Raw genomic sequence first — 20,413 nt, 5'->3', positions numbered from 1 at the left:
GACCTCATCCATAAAACGCTGGAAAGTTTGTCCAGCATTTCGTAACCCAAACGACATATAGGGAAATTCAAACAGCCCAAAAGGGGTTGTTATGGCTGTTTTGCAAATGTCACTGGGGTGAATTGGAATCTGTTGGTAGGCCTTGATAAGGTCAAATGTACTGAAAATGGTTGACCCAGCAATGTTATGGCAAAAATCTCCTATGTGTCGTACCGGGTAGCGGTCGGGTATTGTTCTTGCATTCAATGCCCGGTAATCGCCACATGGACGCCATGAGTTGTCCCGCTTAGGTGCAAGGTGCAAGGGTGAGGACCAGGGACTATTAGAAGGTCTCGCTGTACCACACCTTACCATGTCCTCGAATTCTTTCTTCGCTATCTGCAATTTTTGGGGTCCTAGACGACGAGGTCGACAAGAGACTGGTGGGCCTTTGGTTGTCCTAATGTGATGTACAGTATTGTGTTTAATATCACGTTGGATCCCAGGTGGGCGAGTAATGGACTGAAACTCAGCGAGCAACATGCTGAAAGGTGAGTCGGTGGATACTGCAGCAGTCTTTACGCTGGCCTGTTCGATAGAGGCTACAGATGCCTTAACGTGTAGGCCGGTGGTGCCGTCGAGGAGGCATCTGTTACGGCAGTCAGGGAGTAAGTTATAGTAAGCCAGAAAATCAGAACCAATGATGGCTGTGCTAACATCAGCAATGACAAATTGCCAACGAAAGTCACGACGTAAACCAAGGTTGAGGTTCATGGAAAGGCTACCGTATGTCCTGATTGTACTACCGTTTGCAGCGCTCAGCTCATACCCAGAAGCTTTACAAGTGCTTCCAGAAGCTTACGCGGGAAACAGCAAAGGTCAGATCCGGTGTCAATCAGAAATTTTGCTTTGGTATTCTGATCAAAAATAAATATGGAAATTGCCCTAGAGACGTAAAAACTAATGAAAATGTTGACTGGATTTGTGAGCAGTGTGTTCGGAATGTTGTTGTTGGGGACGGCGTTGACGAAGCACCGAAAACAGTCGATGAGGAATATAAAAGTGCATTAGAAATTATAAACATTCTAAAAAAGGACAATGAGACTCTTAAAGTTGAAAATCAAGAATTAAAAGAAAGACTGCGATCGCTAGAATTTGGGACTGACCATTCTTCGAGTGATATACCGGTACAAGTAACAAACTCGAGCACGTGGTGTCAAGTAGTTCGTGGATGGCCGGCTAAGAAGAAATCTACAACTGAATTTCCGGAAATAAACATTAGAAATAGGTTTTCTGCCCTAAATAATTTAATCCTGGAAGAAAGTGATCGCGCGCGTGAAACCAAATCATCGCGATCCGTTGCCGTGCCGAGTTTGAAATTTAGGCCTAGAATTCAGATTCAAGACCCAGTTAGGCCTAAATCAGCGAAGGTAGCTGTGTTTGGTGATAGCCAAGGAAGGGGAATTGCGGGAGTGATTAACGACGAGAATATAGCAGCAACCGGAGAAATATATCCAGGAGCTTCTATCAGCAGGGTTGTGGAAAACGTAGAAGCAGCAACTAGGAACTTCGGGAGCGGCGATGCAGTGCTTATCATCGGTGGGACGAACGACGTAGCTCGCGACGACGCCAAGAATGTAAGATCACAACTTAAACATACACTAGGGAAGCTGACCCACACTAACGTTTTTGTAGTGAACGTGCCCCACAGGCATGATTTGAGTAGAGATTCGTGTGTGAACATTGAAGTGGACAAGGTCAATACAGATATTGTTAAAATTTGTAAACATTTTCGGAATACTCAGGTTATTGAATGCAGCAGCTTTGAGAGATACTGTTATACAAAACATGGCCTCCATCTAAACAATTCAGGTAAACGAAAGATAGGAAATATTGTTCTAGATTTTATTAATCTTAAGATATGTACTGTAAAACAGGCAACTCCCTTGAGTTATAATACTGACCAGGAAAACTAGTAGAAAGAGCCAGCTATACTTTAAGCTGGCTCAGTCAACTAGAAAAAGAAACTCAGGATAGTAAGGAATCTCAAGTTACCCAATTGCAACAGTCAAGTTTTAGGGAGGAAGGGGGTCTGAGATTGCTCTTGGTAAACTGTCAAAGTGTAGTAAATAAACAATTAAAATTCGGTACATTGATGGAATCTTATGAGACTGATGTGGTGATAGGAGTGGAATCGTGGTTGAAAGAAGGGGTGGGTAATAGAGAAGTATTTCCAGAAGGGTACACAGTCTATCGTAGAGACCGAGGAGATAAAAAGGGAGGGGGGGTGTTTATTCTGGTGAAGGAAACTTACTGTTCACATGAATGGTTTACCGATGAAAGGGATGAAATATTAGGGATAAAATTAGTTTGTGATAATATGAAGGAGGTGGGAATTATAGGAACATACAGGCCTGGAAGAGAGGCAAGAGACATGGAAATCTTTGAAAAAATAATAGATTATACTTGTAAAAACAATAATAATGATATGGTAATAATTGGGGGAGATCTAAATTTGCCTGAAGTTGAATGGAAAGGAGCTGCAAGTGAAGCCCATGAACAGAAACTGGCAAATAAGTTAATTTGGGAGGGAGGATTTACACAAGTAGTACAAGAACCGACTCGTCTCAATAACTTACTAGATGTATTCTTGGTTAAACCATGGGAAATTGTTGATAAAACTGAGGTAATTGAAGGAATAGGAGACCATAAGGCTGTAATAATGGATGTAGGACTCGTACCAAAAAGGCTTAATAAGAGGGTTACACAAGACAAGAAATTGTACAGAAAAACTAAAGTTGATGAATTTGGGACTTACCTTAACTCACAATTCAGTTGTTGGATAAGTGAAGGGAGTAACGTGGATACACTTTGGGCTAAATTTAAAGGAATTATTTGGGAAGGAGAGAAGAGATTTGTACCTGTTAAGAAGGGTAAAATGACCTCAGACCCTGTTTATTATACAAGGGAAATAAGAAAATTAAAAAGAAAATGTAGAATAGTAAACAGGAAAATCAAAGAGGGTAGGGAGAGTAGAGAAACTAGAAAACAGCTAACGAGGGAACTGAATAGAGTGAAAAAGGAAGCAAAAGAGAATTATATGAATGGCATACTTCAAGAGGGTAATGACCACAAAGGGAAATGGAAAAAGCTGTATTCATATATCAGGAATCAAAAAGGAAAAGGAATCCAAATTCCTACAATGGTGGGAGAAGGGGGTGAACACTATTTAACAGATACTGAGAAAGCAAACCTATTTAGTAGGGAATTTAGAGATTCAGTAGATGATTGTCAAGAGTTGGAAACCGAAACAGAAGATAGAGAGGGAGAGAGACAGAGGGAAACAAGAAGCTTCTCATTCACAAACGAAGATATTTTCAGAGAAATCCAACTGCTTCAGCAAGGAAAAGCAGCAGGGAGTGATCAAATTACTGGGGAGGTATTAAAGACAATGGGGTGGTACATAGTGCCTTATTTAAAATTTCTCTTTGACTATGTCATAAATAATAGTGTAATACCAAAGGAATGGAAGGAATCTATAATAATACCAATTTATAAAGGAAAGGGTGATAAAAGGAAACCAGAGAACTACAGACCAATCAGCCTGACCAGTATAGTTTGTAAAATTCTGGAGAGTTTAATATCGAAGTACATCAGAGGGATATGTGATGATAAAAATTGGTTCATGAGGAGCCAGTATGGATTTAGAAAGAAATTTTCTTGTGAGGCACAACTGGTGGGATTTCAGCAGGACATATCAGATCAGTTGGATTCAGGAGGTCAGTTAGACTGCATAGCCATAGATCTTTCCAAAGCCTTTGATAGAGTGGAACATGGAATATTATTAAAGAAATTGGAGGGAATAGGATTGGACGTAAGGGTTACACGTTGGATAAAAGCATTTCTAAATTCAAGGGTTCAGAAAGTCAAAGTAGGAAATAATGTATCTCAGGAAGAGAAAGTTTGGAAGGGAATTGCACAGGGTAGTATAATCGGTCCGTTACTTTTCTTAATATACGCAAATGATTTAGGGAACAATATAACATCAAAAATAAGATTGTATGCAGATGACATAATTGTTTATAGAGAAATAAACAACATTGAGGATTGTTCAGAATTACAAAGGGACCTTGAAAGTATCCAACAATGGGTTGAAGAAAATAATATGAAGGTTAATGGAGGCAAATCAACTGTTACAACTTTTACAAACAGGAGTTTTAAAACTGAATTTGAATATACTTTGGATGAGGTAGTTATCCCAAAAGATGGCAAGTGCAAATACTTAGGTGTGAGATTTGAAAGTAATTTGCACTGGAAGGGTCATGTTGATGACATTGTTGGGAAAGCATACAGATCGTTACATGTCATAATGAGGCTACTTAAAGGATGCAACAAAGAATTAAAAGAAAAAAGTTACTTGAGTATGGTTCGTCCATTATTGGAATATGCAAACAGTGTTTGGGATCCTCACCAAGAATACCTAATAAAAGAAATAGATAGTGTGCAGAGGAAAGCAGCAAGATTTGTAACAGGGGATTTCAGGAGAAAGAGTAGTGTATCAGAAATGTTAAAGGAACTTGGGTGGGAAACTTTAAGTAAGAGAAGGGAGAAAACTAGACTTACAGGATTATATAGAGCCTATACAGGAGAAGAAGCATGGGGAGATATCCGTGAGAGGCTTCAGTTGGAAAATAATTATATCGGCAGGACTGACCACAAATATAAAATTAGAAGGAATTTTAGCAGAAGCGATTGGGGTAAATTTTCATTCATTGGGAAGGGTGTGAAGGAGTGGAACAGTTTACCAGGGGTAGTGTTTGATCCTTTTCCAAAATCTGTACAGATATTCAAGAAGAGAATAAACAGCAACAGAGAAAATAAATGAAATGTTAGAGGGCATTCGACCAGTGCAGGTTATTGTATATAAAAAAATGTGTGTGAATAAATTAATTCCATCCCCTGGTCTAAGGAGTTTGGACAGCCAAAGTAGGGGACTGCCTGTAGGGGTGAAGTACAGTGGGGACTTCGAGGGCCCTGGGACCGCTACGGTAGCTGTGAAGGCCCTTCAGGAACTCTGAAAAGTGGTGGCAAAAGGGGCTCTGGTTAAGACACAGCAGGTCGTTATGCTACTTAGGATCCAGAACGGGTAAAAAAAAAAAAAAAAAAAAAAAAAAAATTAAAAAATAAATAAATAAATGCAATGTAAATATTAATGTTATACCAGTTGTATAGTATCATTTGAAGTAATTCCACATACTGTATATCAGTTGACTATATTTGTAAGTAGGACAGGATATATTATAAGTAGAATTTTGTAAACAATATAAATTTATTAAGGATGAGCTGTGTGTTTAATAGAAAACATTGTTAGCGTAAATTGTATAATATTGTATTATAGGAAAACTTTTCTTCTCTTGTTAATTTAATATTTAGTGCTTGACAATAATGTATTTTAGTGTACCATTTGCCACCGAGGTAGACACCTCATTTGCAAATAAAGAGATTTTGATTTGATTTGATTTGAAATAGACGGCGGCCCGATGTAGAACAGACAGTTGCCGTCTTCACTGGCTGTTCGTTCCGTTTTCCGCCTGCCAGGAACAGGGACTAGTACATTTTACAGCTTTATCTTGGAACTTTTTGTGGTACCAACAAAGCCGGCTCTGTGGAGTAAGGGAACGGTCACGGCTTTTAGATCTCCTTTTACTGTGACTCCTGCCTCGGGGCTGGTTACGGGCCAGGGCATCGACTTTACGTGTCAATTCCTCCATCTGGGCAGCTAAAGTGTTCGGCGCAGCTGTAGCATGTACGGCCAAGTGGCTATATGGTGGTGTGACAGTAGGTGAAAGTTCCAAGATCTTGTCTGCAAGCTCTGCTATATCAGCTAGAGGCATTAACTGGGCCGCTAATATAGCCTGCAAGTGCTGGGGTAGTCGACGCATGAAAAGTTGTTTTAATATACTTTCGTCATGAAGTGAGCTACCGGCTAATGACTTTAAGTGACGTAAAAATTGTGATGGTTTCCTATCACCGAGTTCTTCGTCGCCAAGAAGTTGGCGAACTCGTTGCTCTTCGGATACGGAAAGACGACGGACTAGTTCAGATTTTAGTTTTTCGTAACGTCCTGTGGTAGGAGGGTTAATGACAATGTCTTCTACCTCGGCTATGACCTTGGTGTCAAGCTGTGAAATTACATTATCAAATTTAGTCTGGTCGGCCGTGATGCCTGCGAGCCTGAATTGAGTTTCAACCTGGGCGAACCAAACAGTTGGTCTGTCATACCAAAACGGTGGTAGCTTTGCAGAGATTTTGGCAACTTGGCCAACATTGCTAGATGTAGCATCGGTACCAGTAGACTCATGCTCCTGGAGCCGGGCTAGTAATGCTTCGTTCTGCTCTTGCAAAGGCTTCGTCAAAGCAATAAGTTGTTGGAGTTGGTTCTGCAAGTTGTTATTTTGTTCCTCCAAAGCTTTTAATCGATCCTCCGCCATAATCAAGATGGGTACACAACACAGGGGCAAGGAGAAAAAGAATTCTGAAAATACCGGACAAGGTGACAAAGAAGTAGTCAGAGGTACGATGTGCAGTTGTGTGTGTAAGTGAATGAAGATGTGAGGATGAGCAACACAAGCACAAATTTACAAATGGTTTGAAACAATCTTATAGGTTAGCTGGAAACAAAATATTATGCAGGTAGGCCTAGCATATGATAAGAGATTCACAAACATATAAACTATAAGTTAACAAAATAATCTTGCAGATGTTACACACTGATTTTGGTTATAAATGAAAATATTAAGCATAAACCGTGGGTTCCAATGTCCATTTTAAGTCTTGAGGAATGTCCATATAATGCAACTGTATGTTATACCTGTAATGTAACAACTTAGAAACCACTAAAAGGCACGATTACGATTTATATATATATATATATATAGTACAACAATTCAAGCAGTAGTAATGCATGAGAAGTAGGTTATTTTAAAGTAATTTTACTTGTTTGAACAGCAAATAGGGTAGGCCTATGTTGTGGAGTAGTCTGTATCTTAGGCCTTAATTAGCAAAAAGAGAAAGAAAATTGCACAGAAGATTGCTGGATTACGTACATCAATTTAACACCAAGATTGTAACTATGGTTAGAAAACTAGGTACTGTCCATTGTAGGCCTATACATTTCTTTGTGATGTCCGTACAACTTCACAACGAATTTATGTTGTGAATAATTTGCAATATTCCGGAACAAGTAAAACGTAGGTTATATACATACAAGTTTTTAGATGATATGTTGCGTTCTTGAAGAGTAGCAGATGCGGCGTAACAAAGAGAAGTGGCGTAAAGTTGCCGCGTGCGGACTGAAGCGATGCGTATCACCGACGGCCGTTAGGATTCTGGCGACTGTTTTTGTCGTTTGTCGAATTGGTTTCATACTCGGAAGAGGTGGTAGTTCCAATGAAGTAAACAGTCTAATGCCTCTTTGAAATAAAGTGTGGTAACATACCGTGATCTGTGGTGAAGCACGTGGTCCAAGATAGGTTATGGTATGAGCGTGTTCTCCATACTCGGGGTCACCATTTATGGGGTCTTGGTTGTAGGCAGCTCCACATCGTTCATAAATAAACCAGCCCTCATGGATAATAAGATTTATTTACACCACACACAGTTTTAGTACACCTTTGCATGTGAGATAGGTTACACTGATTACACCAACAAGACACAAACAGGCGTGATGCTCATGCTCACTCCACGCAGCCGAATGATGCTAGTTTAGCAAGCTATACCCTGATGCAATGTTGCATCGTGCACAAGGGTGCGTTCTGTATGTGGGGCGAGTTCATTCTTCCTGATGCCGCCACAAACTAAATGAGGCCACAACACTAGTTGCAAATCGAGGATCGTGGCGACGTTTAGTAAATTCTCAGAGGCTTGCAGACTGAACGCTGAAAGGCATAACAGTCTATAATGATAATGTATGTATGTATGTATGTATGTATGTATGTATGTATGTATGTATGTATGTAAAAAAAATCCTGGAGTTACTCCCCTACATTTCTCCACCATACCTGCAGATGGAGATAAGCTACTATATCTCTGCAATTTGTTCATTTGTGTGGTATTATAAGAATACCTCAGAAATAGTAATCATTATTCATAACGTGGTTGACTCTGTTGACGTTTTTCAGCCACGCAGATAATTTGAGATTTGGTTAAATATTCCAAATGTTATTTTTTAAGTATACTTTATGTGTAAGTGGCTATCATACCTTACCTTTTGCTTACATAAATCTGTAAGATATTATGGGCCTTGTAGAATGAAATATCTCAAGCTCTTTGCTGTTGCCCAGAAACTTTTCAATATATTTTTTTTCAAATTAAAGGACAATCTCCTCCTTTTTTCTTTGCTGACACCCATACTTTCATAAATTAAGGCTTAAAACCTCTTGCTCACAGTGCGCCAATCTATCAGTGTGAGAGGTTATGGCGAGAACGCTCATGGGGCCGATACATTGGCTCTATCCTGTTTATAGGTTTTGGTCATTTGTGTGGTTGTTAAATGGTAACAGATAGAGCCACCAGCCATACAAAATATGTTTATTTTCGACAAATGAAATCTCGTGACTGTGAATGTTTATATTGTGGTGGTTCAAAGATGTTATTTTGTGCATCTGTTTTAGATTGGCTTATGAATACAACAATTTGATCTTGCTATCAATTTAGTTTAGAATTTATTTAGTTTCTTTGATATTTCATGTGTTTGCTGTACTTCCTGAACTTTAATTACACATTTTCTCATCCTTTGTTGTATGTGCTTGCATCATCCTTTTCTCATAATGGCTGGGTGATGTTTAAGGCTGAATGATTCCAATATCCTTAAATTTTCAGATGATTTAGACAGTTGTTGTTGTTGTCAAAAGCTATTCTCATTATGTGGGAAGATTTCCACACAGTCACAGCTATTCACCGTGCATCAGACCTTGAAGGACCTGACATCGATGATAGTTATGTGTACAAAGAATAACTTTGTAACATACTTCATGAGTGAAGTGCAGCACAAAAATCATACTGATCAAATAATTCAGAATTAAATATTCTTTCTTTCAGGTTTAAGAGTAAAGAAGAAATACAAAATATGTCTGATATTTCTGTCATTGAAAACCATTTTTTTATTTTTCAAAAATTATTTTTAAAGTTTAATTTTTTTTATGCTTCACCAATAATAATACGTCCAAGATATATTCATTTCTGAAATGCTCACGGTTTCCTATATTAGTGCAATTTATTTGATTTTAATATGTTTAAATCCTTTTACATGATATTGTTTTGTAATTTGGTTGCAAAATCATAAAAATTAGTTTGAGCTGCTTTGAGCAAACCCCTGCATATAGGCTGAGTGCAAGAGGGTTAATGTATTCAAATTGAATGTTAACCATTTTTTTTTTTTTTTTTTAAACTGTCTGATCTAAAAAGAGTTGTCACTGGTCTGTTGTACACAAGGAGATACGTCATCCTAAGCTCCCTTTCCTGCCTGCATCACATTTAGCATATTTATCTATATTTGTAAACATATGAGAGATAAACAAAAAGTATTAACATCAGAGCCATAATGACCTCTCAGTAATAGAGCAAAGTAATGCCCCCACTTGAAACACAGTTTTCTCAGAAGTAGAAGCTTCTGACTTATCCCCTTTTTTTTCCAAGAGCAGTAGTGATTTAGGAAAAGCAAGGAATTCAGGACTCAAGGTGTTCATATGAGCAAAGCACCTTACAAGTAGGTGATGGTAATCGGTGCAGCTAAAAGAAATGGATCAGCAGCAACAGCAAAGGGTGGCGCATATGACAGATGAAAGAATGTGCAGATTACTATGAGTAAGGATAGTGCTTGTGTAGCAACTTATGAAAATACAGCTGGTAGAGAAGTTCGGTGCATTGCAGGGTCAGCAAAAGGAAGTGGATAGGCAAATGAACCTGCCAAAATAATGGACGCTGGAGTAGCCGACAGGAGGTTCACATCACATCCAAGGTTCAATAGAGGGACAGAAAATAGGAGAAAAGAAATAGTGGCCAGAGGGAAAAGTCTGAGTTTAAAGGACTTACGGTCCATAAAGGGCAAGGCATCTGAGGACAATGTGAACAAGGAAATTATTAGTTCACCAGATGGCAGTATCTTAGAAATGGAGAAAGTGAGGGTAACAAGAAGTAAGGCTAAAAATCCAACAGAGTTTAAAAAAAAAAAAAAAAAAAAAAAGGAGACTAGAATGTGTTGTAATTGTCATTCATCTTCACCATTCACCTTGTCTGATGCATATGCTCCTGTTACACAACTTTCCAAGATCTTTCCTGAGATTATCCTCCCAGCCATCTTTACACCTCACTGAAGCCTTCATGCTTGATATAAGCTGTTACACTATTCCTTTCATTCATGAACAATGGACAATGTGACTCTCACGCTACTTGTGTGTAACTTACAGAATTGAATTCTTGGTGTTATCATATAAAAGAGAGTGTAAAAGCTTGTTATATGTTCACCACTTTGTTTGGTGCTGCACCACGAAGGACTTTTATAGTTCCTGCAGCTGGTCTGCAGCTCTTTATATTGGCAGCCAAGGTTTTCAGCCTTTAATTCCAAAGTGAGCTCTTTGAGCCTTGTTGGACTTAAGTTGAGGACAGTGTATTAGAGTATTTGCTTTGAGCAATAATGATAACCTCATTCATCTATGACAACGTTTGTGGGCTTGGGTTATGTGATTACATATGCAGTAATTTCCTGTGGGTATTCAGTCAACGGGGGCAGCTATTTCTGTAACAAACCATGTTTTATGATATTTCTGACAAACATTTGGGCAATTTACCCTTTCTTAGAAGTCATCATGATTACGAACTCTTAGTGTGATACAGCTGGGCTGACTTCTGAGCTCAACTTTGCGGGTTTAATCCTGGCTTAGCCCCAAGGTATTTGAAGGTGCTCAAATACGTCAGCCTCATGTTGGTATATTTAATGGTATGTTAAAAAACTCCTACAGCACAAAATTTTGGCACCTCGGCATCTCTGAAAACCATAAAAGTAGTAAGTAGGATGTAAAATCAATAACATTATTATTTATTTATTATTGTGATATAGTGTCCAATGTGTTTCAAATGTGTTAATATGGATAAGTTTTAAAGGAAAAGAAAAACAGACTTAATCTCTGTATATTGGCCCATTTCCTTGGTGAAATTTATTTTGTTGCCATTGATGCTTTCACGGTCCGTACTTGTAGACGTGATGCTGTACAGGCTTTTGGGCTTATGCCGTGTCAAGAAAATAAGGTGAAATTCTTTACGTTTCGCAGGGAACTGTGCCCTGCGTCCTCAGAAGAAATCTCGACTGTCCACGAGAAAGGCTTCCTAAACAATGACTCTTTAAAATTTAGACGTTATAATAAAAGTGGAAATGGTACGTTCAGTCGCCACCAAATGGCTCCCAGGATGTGGCAAGAATGCTAGCGTTCGAAGCGGAAGCTGACCGAGCCATCAGACTAAGCAGTTCACGTAACGTGTGTACGTAACATATGAACTTGACATGTGTATGATATAGACACAAGCCTGGAATGAGACAACTGGCGCCGAGGAACGTACGAATTTGGAAAAAACTGAGACAAAATAACAATAGTGAAAGGACAGGGAAGGGAACTACCTACGTAAATTCTTAATGGCTGGCAACCAGGTATTACTTAATTGATAGGCGGTGTCCCTGTTGAAAATGTTAGAATTTCTATGTATTTCCACAGCTTCCTGTATAATCCTGGACCTGTAGTGTCTAGTGTGGGTAAGAGCTTGAGCATCTTGGAACATGACATCATGACCCGACAATAGAGCATGCTCAGCTATTGCCGATTTGTCTGGTTGGTTGAGACAAATATTACGTTCATGTTCTTTGATACGGGTACCAATCGACCAGCATGTTTGGCCGATGTATACCTTACCGCACGTACAGGGAATTCCGTATACCCCAGCATGTAAAAGTGGGGACAATTTGTCCTTGGTTTTACTCAGACTGTGAGCCATTTTTAGTGGCGGTGCCAAACACGGTTTTTATGTTGTGTTTGCGGAGGACCTTGGCAATTCGATCTGTGGTGTTGTGAATGTAAGGCAAGTAGGCAGTTCCCTTCACTTGTTCCTTCTGCGAGTTTTGCTTGGTCGTTCTCTGGGATGCAGGGCTCTATGAATCTGCAAATCACTGTAACCACTACCCTTGAACGCGACTTTGAACGTGTCCATCTCTACCTGGATATGTGATGGCTCACAAATTTGTCTTGCCCTCTTGGCGAGTGTCGTGAGAATGCCTTGTTTTTGTGCTGGATGGTGGTGAGAATCTGCATGAAGATAGTGATTTGTGTGGGTAGGCTTACGATAGATGGTATGTCCTAAGGAGCCGTCCGGTTTCTTTCTTACTAGAACATCCAAGAAAGGAAAGCATCCGTCCAAATCCATCCCCACAGTGAATTTTATTGAAGGATGTTGCTGATTTAGGTGGTTTAGAAATAGATGAAGTTTCTCAGGACCTTCTGTCCAGACCACAAATGCATCATCAACATACCTCCACCATATCATAGGTTTGACGGTCGCCGAAGCAATAGCCTCCTCCTCAAAATGCTCCATAAAGAAATTAGCCACTACGGGCAAAAGTGGACTTCCCATAGTCACTCCGTCCGTCTATTCGTAAAAATTCCCACCCCACAAGAAATAGCTGGAAGTCGTGCAGTGGTAAAATAGCTTAGTAATGTCCTCAGGGAACAGGTGTTCAATGAGAGACATGACCGAGTCAATCGGCACTTTAGTGAACAGGGACTCCACATCGAAACACACCAAAAGTGCATTAGGTTGAAGGGTTATGGTTGACAGCTTGTTGACGAAATACCGAGAGTCTCAGATGTATGATTCAGTATGTCCTATGCGTAGCTGAAGCAATTTGCTTAGGTATTTAGCCAGAACATATGTAGGAGAACCTATCGCACTAACAAAAGGTCTGAGAGGAACATCTTTTTTTATGGATCTTAGGCAGTCCATATAATCTAGGTGGCACTGCATCCCTCGGGGCCAGATGTTTAGCCTCCTCTTTTGGAATTGAAGATCGCCTTAAGAGCTTCACGGTGGCGCTGGACACACAAGTGGTGCGGTCATGTGAGCTCAGTCTGTAAACAGGCTCTGACAATATAGCCGAGATCTTATTCTTATACTCGTCAGTGTCCATAACCACTATCGCATTACCCTTATCAGCTGGGAGAATGGTCAGTTCAGAATCATCTCTAAGTCTTAACTCCTGAGCCTCATATGTAGGTAGTTTGTAGATGGCTGCCACAATGGAAGTAAGTATTTTAGAGGGAGCGACAGCGAAATTAAGACCCCTAGCTAGAACTGCCGTTTGGTTCTCATCCAAGGATTTCTTGGAAAGATTGACAACAGTTTTACTAGCATCCGGATTCATGCGAGAGACCGCCTGTTTCTGAACTAGACGGGAGGAACTTTGATTTCTGCCTGAATAACATCTGGTTGAATTTTCGTTCAGCCTGTATAGCAGAAATGTGATCGAAAGTCAACCACAATTCCCGCGAGAGAGTGTTGCTTAACAGCAGGTGTAAACGAAACAACTCTCGGGAGACTGAATCCAGTTCCCGACGAGTATTAAGCACTATCTCGATCACAAGAGCCTTGCTAGCGCATTGATAATTCTCCTGGCCTTCAGTGTATTTAACGTGTGCTTCAGCTTCACACAGTTGGGAATGATGTTATGGTCCCTGCATCTCAGTAGAAAGCACAAAGAAGAAAGAAGAATAGACTTCTTTCTCCTTAATTTGCTGAATTTTGAAGCCTTCTTAAAAGTATCCTCCCCATAGAGATTTTTAATGTTGCCATTGATGCTTTCACGTCCTGTACTTATAGACATGATGCTGTATAGGCTTTCGGGCTTATGCCATGTCAAGAAAATAAGGTGAAATTCTTTACGTTTCACAAGGAACTGTGAGCAGCGTCCTTAGAAGAAATCTCGACTGTCCACGAGAAAGGCTACCTAAACAATGACTCTTTAAAATTTAGACGTTATAATAATTTTTCTCATCACACTTTTATTGAGATTTCCAAGGTTCATAAAAATGAGGAATGTGGGATTTTTGAAATCTGCATGTTGAAAATTTTGGGTCTTGTTCCCTATTCTCTACTATTCGTCCCCTTTTCTGAATTAGGGTTGTTTGTACCTGTCATGATATTACTAGCCATGTTGTTGTAATTCACTGTATTGTTATTAGGCAATTTTAGGTCTTTCTGGTATTTTATTGCATGGCTGTTAAATTTTTCTCTAATTCTTCGTTCCAATATCCTTTCCATTATCTTGACAACATGGAGAGAGGTTGGTGATTCCTCGGCAGTTATTGCACATCTTATCTCCTTTCTTGAATATTCGTATTATTATAACCTTTTCTCAATCACTGGGCACTTCTCTCTCTCTCTCCCTCTCCATACACACGTGAGTATTCTGAAGTCCACTGCAATCCCGCTGGTCCTGCAGGCTTGATAATTTTTACAGCTACTTCATCTATTCCCACAACGTTTCTAATCTTCATCTTTTTAGCTGCCCATTCCACCTCTATCATTGTAATGTCTGATTCCTTCTCTGTTACTACTTCTATTCCTGCAGCTTGGATACCTTCTCCACATGTCTGGTTTCTCACATTCAGCTGTTGTTGTATCCATAATGACATACACAAAATGCTGTCAACTTGTGTACACGGATTTATTTACAATTATTTGCAAATTAAATGCACATAACCTAAATCACTGCCATCACAACAAAACACTTCACTCTGTAAACATCAACAAGCCGCCATTTTAACAATTGCCTATTGCTACGTACATGCCATAGAGTTTGCAACCTAAAAACACTGTTGAAACAGTTGACTGCTGATGGCACAGCATGTCAGTTCAACACCACAAATATACTTACTGTTAAATCATAACTCCACTAAACAATAACTCGTCTACCATCAAGATCACCTCTTTATATATGTGCCTGGCCAGGCTTCTAGAAAGATACGTTACCAAAATACCTTCTCGAAAATTCTCAAGTGCCTAATAACATGGTTATAATGTATAGAATATTCTACAATCACCTCATCTGATCTAGAGCCATTCTGGATCTTACAGTGCGTTTCACAATTCTGTAGCAGATTACACATCATATATAGGTAAATAACAAACTATATATAATACTACTGATGTACCCGTGCTTCGCTACGGGATTCTCAAAAGGACTGACTTGGTGGTTTTCCTAACTGAATTCAACATAGGTCATTACAAAAACGTCAGTAGGAATGTAGCGATTGAAAGCAATGTTATCATATAAAATACTCGATCAAATGAAAAACCGCACACTTTCTCACTTTCAACAAACAGTACTACGGTGCCGATCTAAGAGTCCAAAGTTCCAGAGATGGAATAACCAGGTCGCAGACTGCCATGAACACTCCTCTGTCATTATTCCGTTAAATATGCACACTACTCATTCCAATCAGTGCCTCAGAGTAGGGATTGAATGGCTCGAATACTATGATGAACCAGTGTGTTACGTACCAGATATATCAGGAAATGTATGAACCAGAGGAATGGCATGCTAAAGAAGAAAGTTATCTTACTCCCCAGCTACTTCCCATCAATATACAAGCAGGCTGTTACAGTCGGTACGACCAGGCGAGTTGCCCGTGTGGTTAGGGGCGCGCAGCTGTGAGCTTGCATCCGGGAGATAGTGGATTCGAACCCCACTGCCGGCAACCCTGAAGATGGTATTCCGTGGTTTCCCATTTTCACACCAGTCACACCAGGCTGTACCTTAAAGCCAAGGCCGCTTCCTTCACACCACTATTCATTTCCTATCCCATCGTCGCCATAAGACCTACCTGTGTCAGTGCGACGTCAAACAAATTAGTTCCTTATTCTCAGACTTCACATACCGATTTTCACTAAATTCTGTTTACCCATTTTCTCGTGACTCGGCGCTGATATGGACTTAGTAACAAAAATCCAAATTCATGAATATCTCCGATTATATGCGGTACGGTAACAATGTATAAGACAAGTGATCGGAAATTTAATAACTTCTTACATAACTACTACTAACTTACGACATAACTAAAGTTATGTTAGTTATGTAGTATTTATCGATACGACCACTAATAACATAAATAACTTATTTGAGAATTACATTTCAGGCCTTCCCCTAAACTACCATTTCACTCAACATGAATAAAATAATTTGTAGCCTAGATTGCAGTGGTTCATCACCCGACATTACATACCGATTTTCATTAAATTCTCTTCAGCCGTTTTCTATTGATGCGTGTACAGACAGACAGACAGACAGACAGACAGACAGACAGACAGACAGACAGACAGACAGACAGACAGACAGACAGACAGACAGACAGACAGACAGACAGACAGACAGACAGAAATTACGGAAAAGTAAAAAAATGCATTTTCTTGTTACTGTGGACATGACCGATACAGAAATACCATTCTTTTCAAATTCTGAGCAATGTACAGACAAAACTCTTATTTTATATATATATATATATAGATTAATTTACAGGTAATTTACATTAACTGAACTCATATAAATATTTATGTACAAGTACTGACTGGGTGGTTACATCGCAGTACTTATTGGCCTAGTAGGACTGGGTCTCTTCCGACATCTTAAGCCTTGGCCTGAGTAAGGAATCTCTTCTCGGCCAAAGCTTGCTTCTCCTAGATGTTCTGCTGCTGCTGCTGCTGCCACTCTGCCAGGGAAACAGCTGCATCATCTTGACCAGGAGAGGGAGGCGGAAGAATCTCCCAATCCCCGGTGCCGTATAGCTGTCGACCAATGAACAGATGCGCTGGAGAATAGCCGATTAAACGGCTGATGCGCCGTCGCAGGGCAAAGAGTGACTGCGGTATCTGACGGTCCCACAGTCAATGTTCTTTGTCTATCAGGTGGACCCGTAGCATCCTTTTCAGCTCCTGGTTTCGTCGTTCTGTTGGATTGGCCTTAGGGTTGTAGATAGGGGTGGTCCAGCGCTCCACACCCCATTCTGTCATAATTTGCTGCCACTTCCTGGACGTGAACTGAATCCCGTTGTCTGACAGAATGCACCGTGGTTAACCATAGTGGCTGAACACCTCGTCTTGTAGCAGACAGGTGATGTGTCCCGTCGTGACTTCAGGTATGGGAAAGGCCACAATCCATCTTGTGAAGAGGTCTGCGATTACTAGGAGTCCTGTTTTGCACCATGGTGTTCTAGGGAAAGGACCCATCAAGTCCAGGGCTATGACCACTCACGGGCGTTGTGGCCTTCTTCCTTGTTGGCTGGAATCTACCTTCCTGTTGCTCGCCTTGGTGCAGGCACAGATGTAGCACCCCTTCATGTGGCCCAGGATGTCTTTCCGCATGGTGAACCAGAAGAACCTTCCATGGATAGACTGATACGTCTCTTTGCCTCCTGGATGTCCGGCTTTAGTGCTATCGTGGAACTTCTAGAGGATGTCTGTCATGTGCTGTCGGGATCACCACTACTGCAGGCATGATGGAGAGGTCCGAGCTGTACATCAAGAGTCCTCCGTCAACTCGGCTGTTCTTGTAGCATATCTTGAATTCCCTCAGAACGAGTCGACTATCGGTGTTCTGTCTCCTAATACACTGCGCCATGGTCCTACAGGGCTTGTCTTGTTCCTGACACTGTTTGATCACTCCCAGATCAAGTTCCTTCTTGATGGTCATAAGGACAGGTTCCCTAGGATCACTCTGGTGTTTTCGTGGGAACTACTTCTCAACAATGGTGATCTTAGCTTCAGATTCCATCACCGGCTGCCTAGGTAAGCTGTCTGCTCCTATGTTCGTCGGTCCTCGTGACACACATTGAAATCAAATTCTGCAATTAACTGAGCCTTCAGTCAGAGACCAAGGTTACCATTTCAGAGCGGCTTTATCGGTGTAGAGCTGGAACTTACTTCCCTCCAAGTAGCCTCTGAATTTCCCCATGGCCCACACCATGGCTAAGGCTTCCTTCTCGACAGTACGGTAGCGTTGTTCGGTGGGCTGGCATACTCAATGATGTCCCTTCCGCCGTCACTCCTCTCTTGGAATAACACTACTCCTAAGCCGGGGTTGCTGGCGTCTGTGTGCAGGCATATCTTCCATTGAGGGTCGGAATGGGCTAGACCGGGAGCGTTGCATTTCGCAGCCTTAATGCCTTGGAATGCTGACACTTCCTTGCTGGTCTATCCGAACGGGCGGTTGTTATGGAGTAGATCGGTGAGTGGTATTGCCTTCTCTTCAAAGTGTGGCTCAAAGCACTATAACATCCACACAAGCCAACGAACTGACGTACTTGTCACTTGGTCCGTGGGCGTTCAGCTTCTTCGATAGCTCGATTCTTCTCCGGTTGATTTCTGAGCCTTCAGATGTTAGGACGTGGCCAAGATATTCTACACGGGACTGGACGAAGTGACACTTCTCCAGTTGGCAAATCACTGCCATCACAACAAAACACTTCACTCCATAAACATCAACAAGCTGCCATTTTAACAATTGCCTAATGCTATGTACATACCACATAGAGTTTGCAACCTTAAAACACAGTTGAAACAGTTGAAACTGATGGCACAGCATGTCAGTTCAACACAACACAAGGTCAGAAATATACTTCCTGTTATATCACAACTCCACTAAACAATAACTCGTCTACCATCAAGACCACCTCTTTATATATGTGCCTGGGCAGGCTTCTAGAAAAATACGTTACCAAAATACCTTCTCGTAAATTATCGAGTGCCTAACAACATGGTTATAATGTATAGAATATTTTACCATCTCTTCATCTGATCCAGAGCCATTCTGGATGTTACAGCGTGTTTCACAATTCTGTAGCAGATTACACATCCATCATATACAGGTAATAACAACACGATCGTATCGTATGTACATATGATGTAGTAATAATAATACTAATACTAAATGGATGTAAACACTTCATAGTCATACATTACAAGTAGTAATAATAATAATAATAATAATAATAATAATAATAATAATAATAATAATAATAATAATAATAATAATAATAATAATAATCATCATCATCGTAAAATAAAAATAATAATTCGAGCTCGATACTTGCATTATTTACCCATGGGTGAGAGAATATTGTTTTCAAGTTATATCAGTTTATCACACTTGCGTCACTTCTTTCCATCTCCTCATTTTCTCTTCTGGTTTTGTCAGTATTAGTCCTTCTTTATTCTTCACAAATCACATGTCCATTGTTTCATTCCTACCATTGCTTATAATTCCAAAAAACAATTTCTTCCCACATTTCAAATCCTCCTTTACTTCCTGAGTGAATGCTTCTTTTCTTCAGCTACTGAATTTTTTACTTGAGAAAAATATACAGTTCTAACCACCTAATCATGACATTATAATCTGAGAAGGTTATTTATGAAAAAATAGTGGATATTCCACTTTTGTATCGTACACTGCAGTCAGTTCGACAAAAGCTACGGTTTTTAACTTCTTCTGGAAGTCCGATTCAACGTAGGACATCAGTGCCAGTACCTGTTTACTAAGTTCTTTGATGAACAGTTTTTGAAGTCACCACAAGACTAAATACTCCAAAGATGAGACCTTCTATATTTTCGGCCTCTTGTGGTGAATTTTTGAACTTCCAATTGGCCTACGCTTTTAACAGACGAAAAACTTGATGAAATTTCAGATATAATGCTGTGAAGTCCAAGTAAATCAACATGCAAATTAGCTCAAGAAACAGGAATCTCTAAGTGGACAGTGCATAAAGCTGTAAGAGACAAGCTTCGGTTGTTTCCTTATAAAGTTATCATGGTTCATGAATTACAAGAAACTGACTTTTTTTTAAAAAGTGAGCTGTACTGTGAATGGTTCCAAAGATTCATAAATCGACATGGACTTGGACATTTTAAATAAAATGTTTTTTTTTTCAGATGAAGCATGGTTTCACTTATCTGGCTATGTAAGTTCCCATAATGTTAATAATGTTATTTGTTTTACGTCCCACTAACTACTCTTTTACGGTTTTCGGAGACGCCGAGGTGCCGGAATTAGTCCCACAGGGGTTCTTTTACGTGCCAGTAAATCTACTGACACGAGGCTGACGTATTTGAGCACCTTCAAATACCACCGAACTGAGCCAGGATCGAACCTGCCAAGTTGGAGTCAGAAGGCCAGCGCCTTAACCGTCTGAGCCACTCAGCCCGGCATGTAAATTCCCAAAACTCATGAATTTGGTCTTCAGACAATCCCAAAGCACTAAGACAAACACCACTGCATTCACAGAAAAGTGGCATATGGGTTGTCATATCATGAGCACGCGTAATAGGGCCAATCTTCTTTGACAGT

At 40.2% G+C, this 20,413-nt stretch overlaps 1 protein-coding gene across 1 annotated transcript in view; it reads right to left on the bottom strand.

Annotated features, from left to right (window-relative positions):
- The window catches only part of LOC136857637 (DNA-dependent protein kinase catalytic subunit), an 873,484-nt gene that overhangs the window by 68,577 nt on the left and 784,494 nt on the right, over positions 1-20,413 (bottom strand). The window lies entirely within an intron of this gene.

This window comes from Anabrus simplex, chromosome 1 (assembly GCF_040414725.1).
Source record: "Anabrus simplex isolate iqAnaSimp1 chromosome 1, ASM4041472v1, whole genome shotgun sequence".
Lineage (NCBI taxonomy): Eukaryota > Metazoa > Arthropoda > Insecta > Orthoptera > Tettigoniidae > Anabrus > Anabrus simplex.
This window is presented reverse-complemented; position numbering and strand designations above follow the sequence as displayed.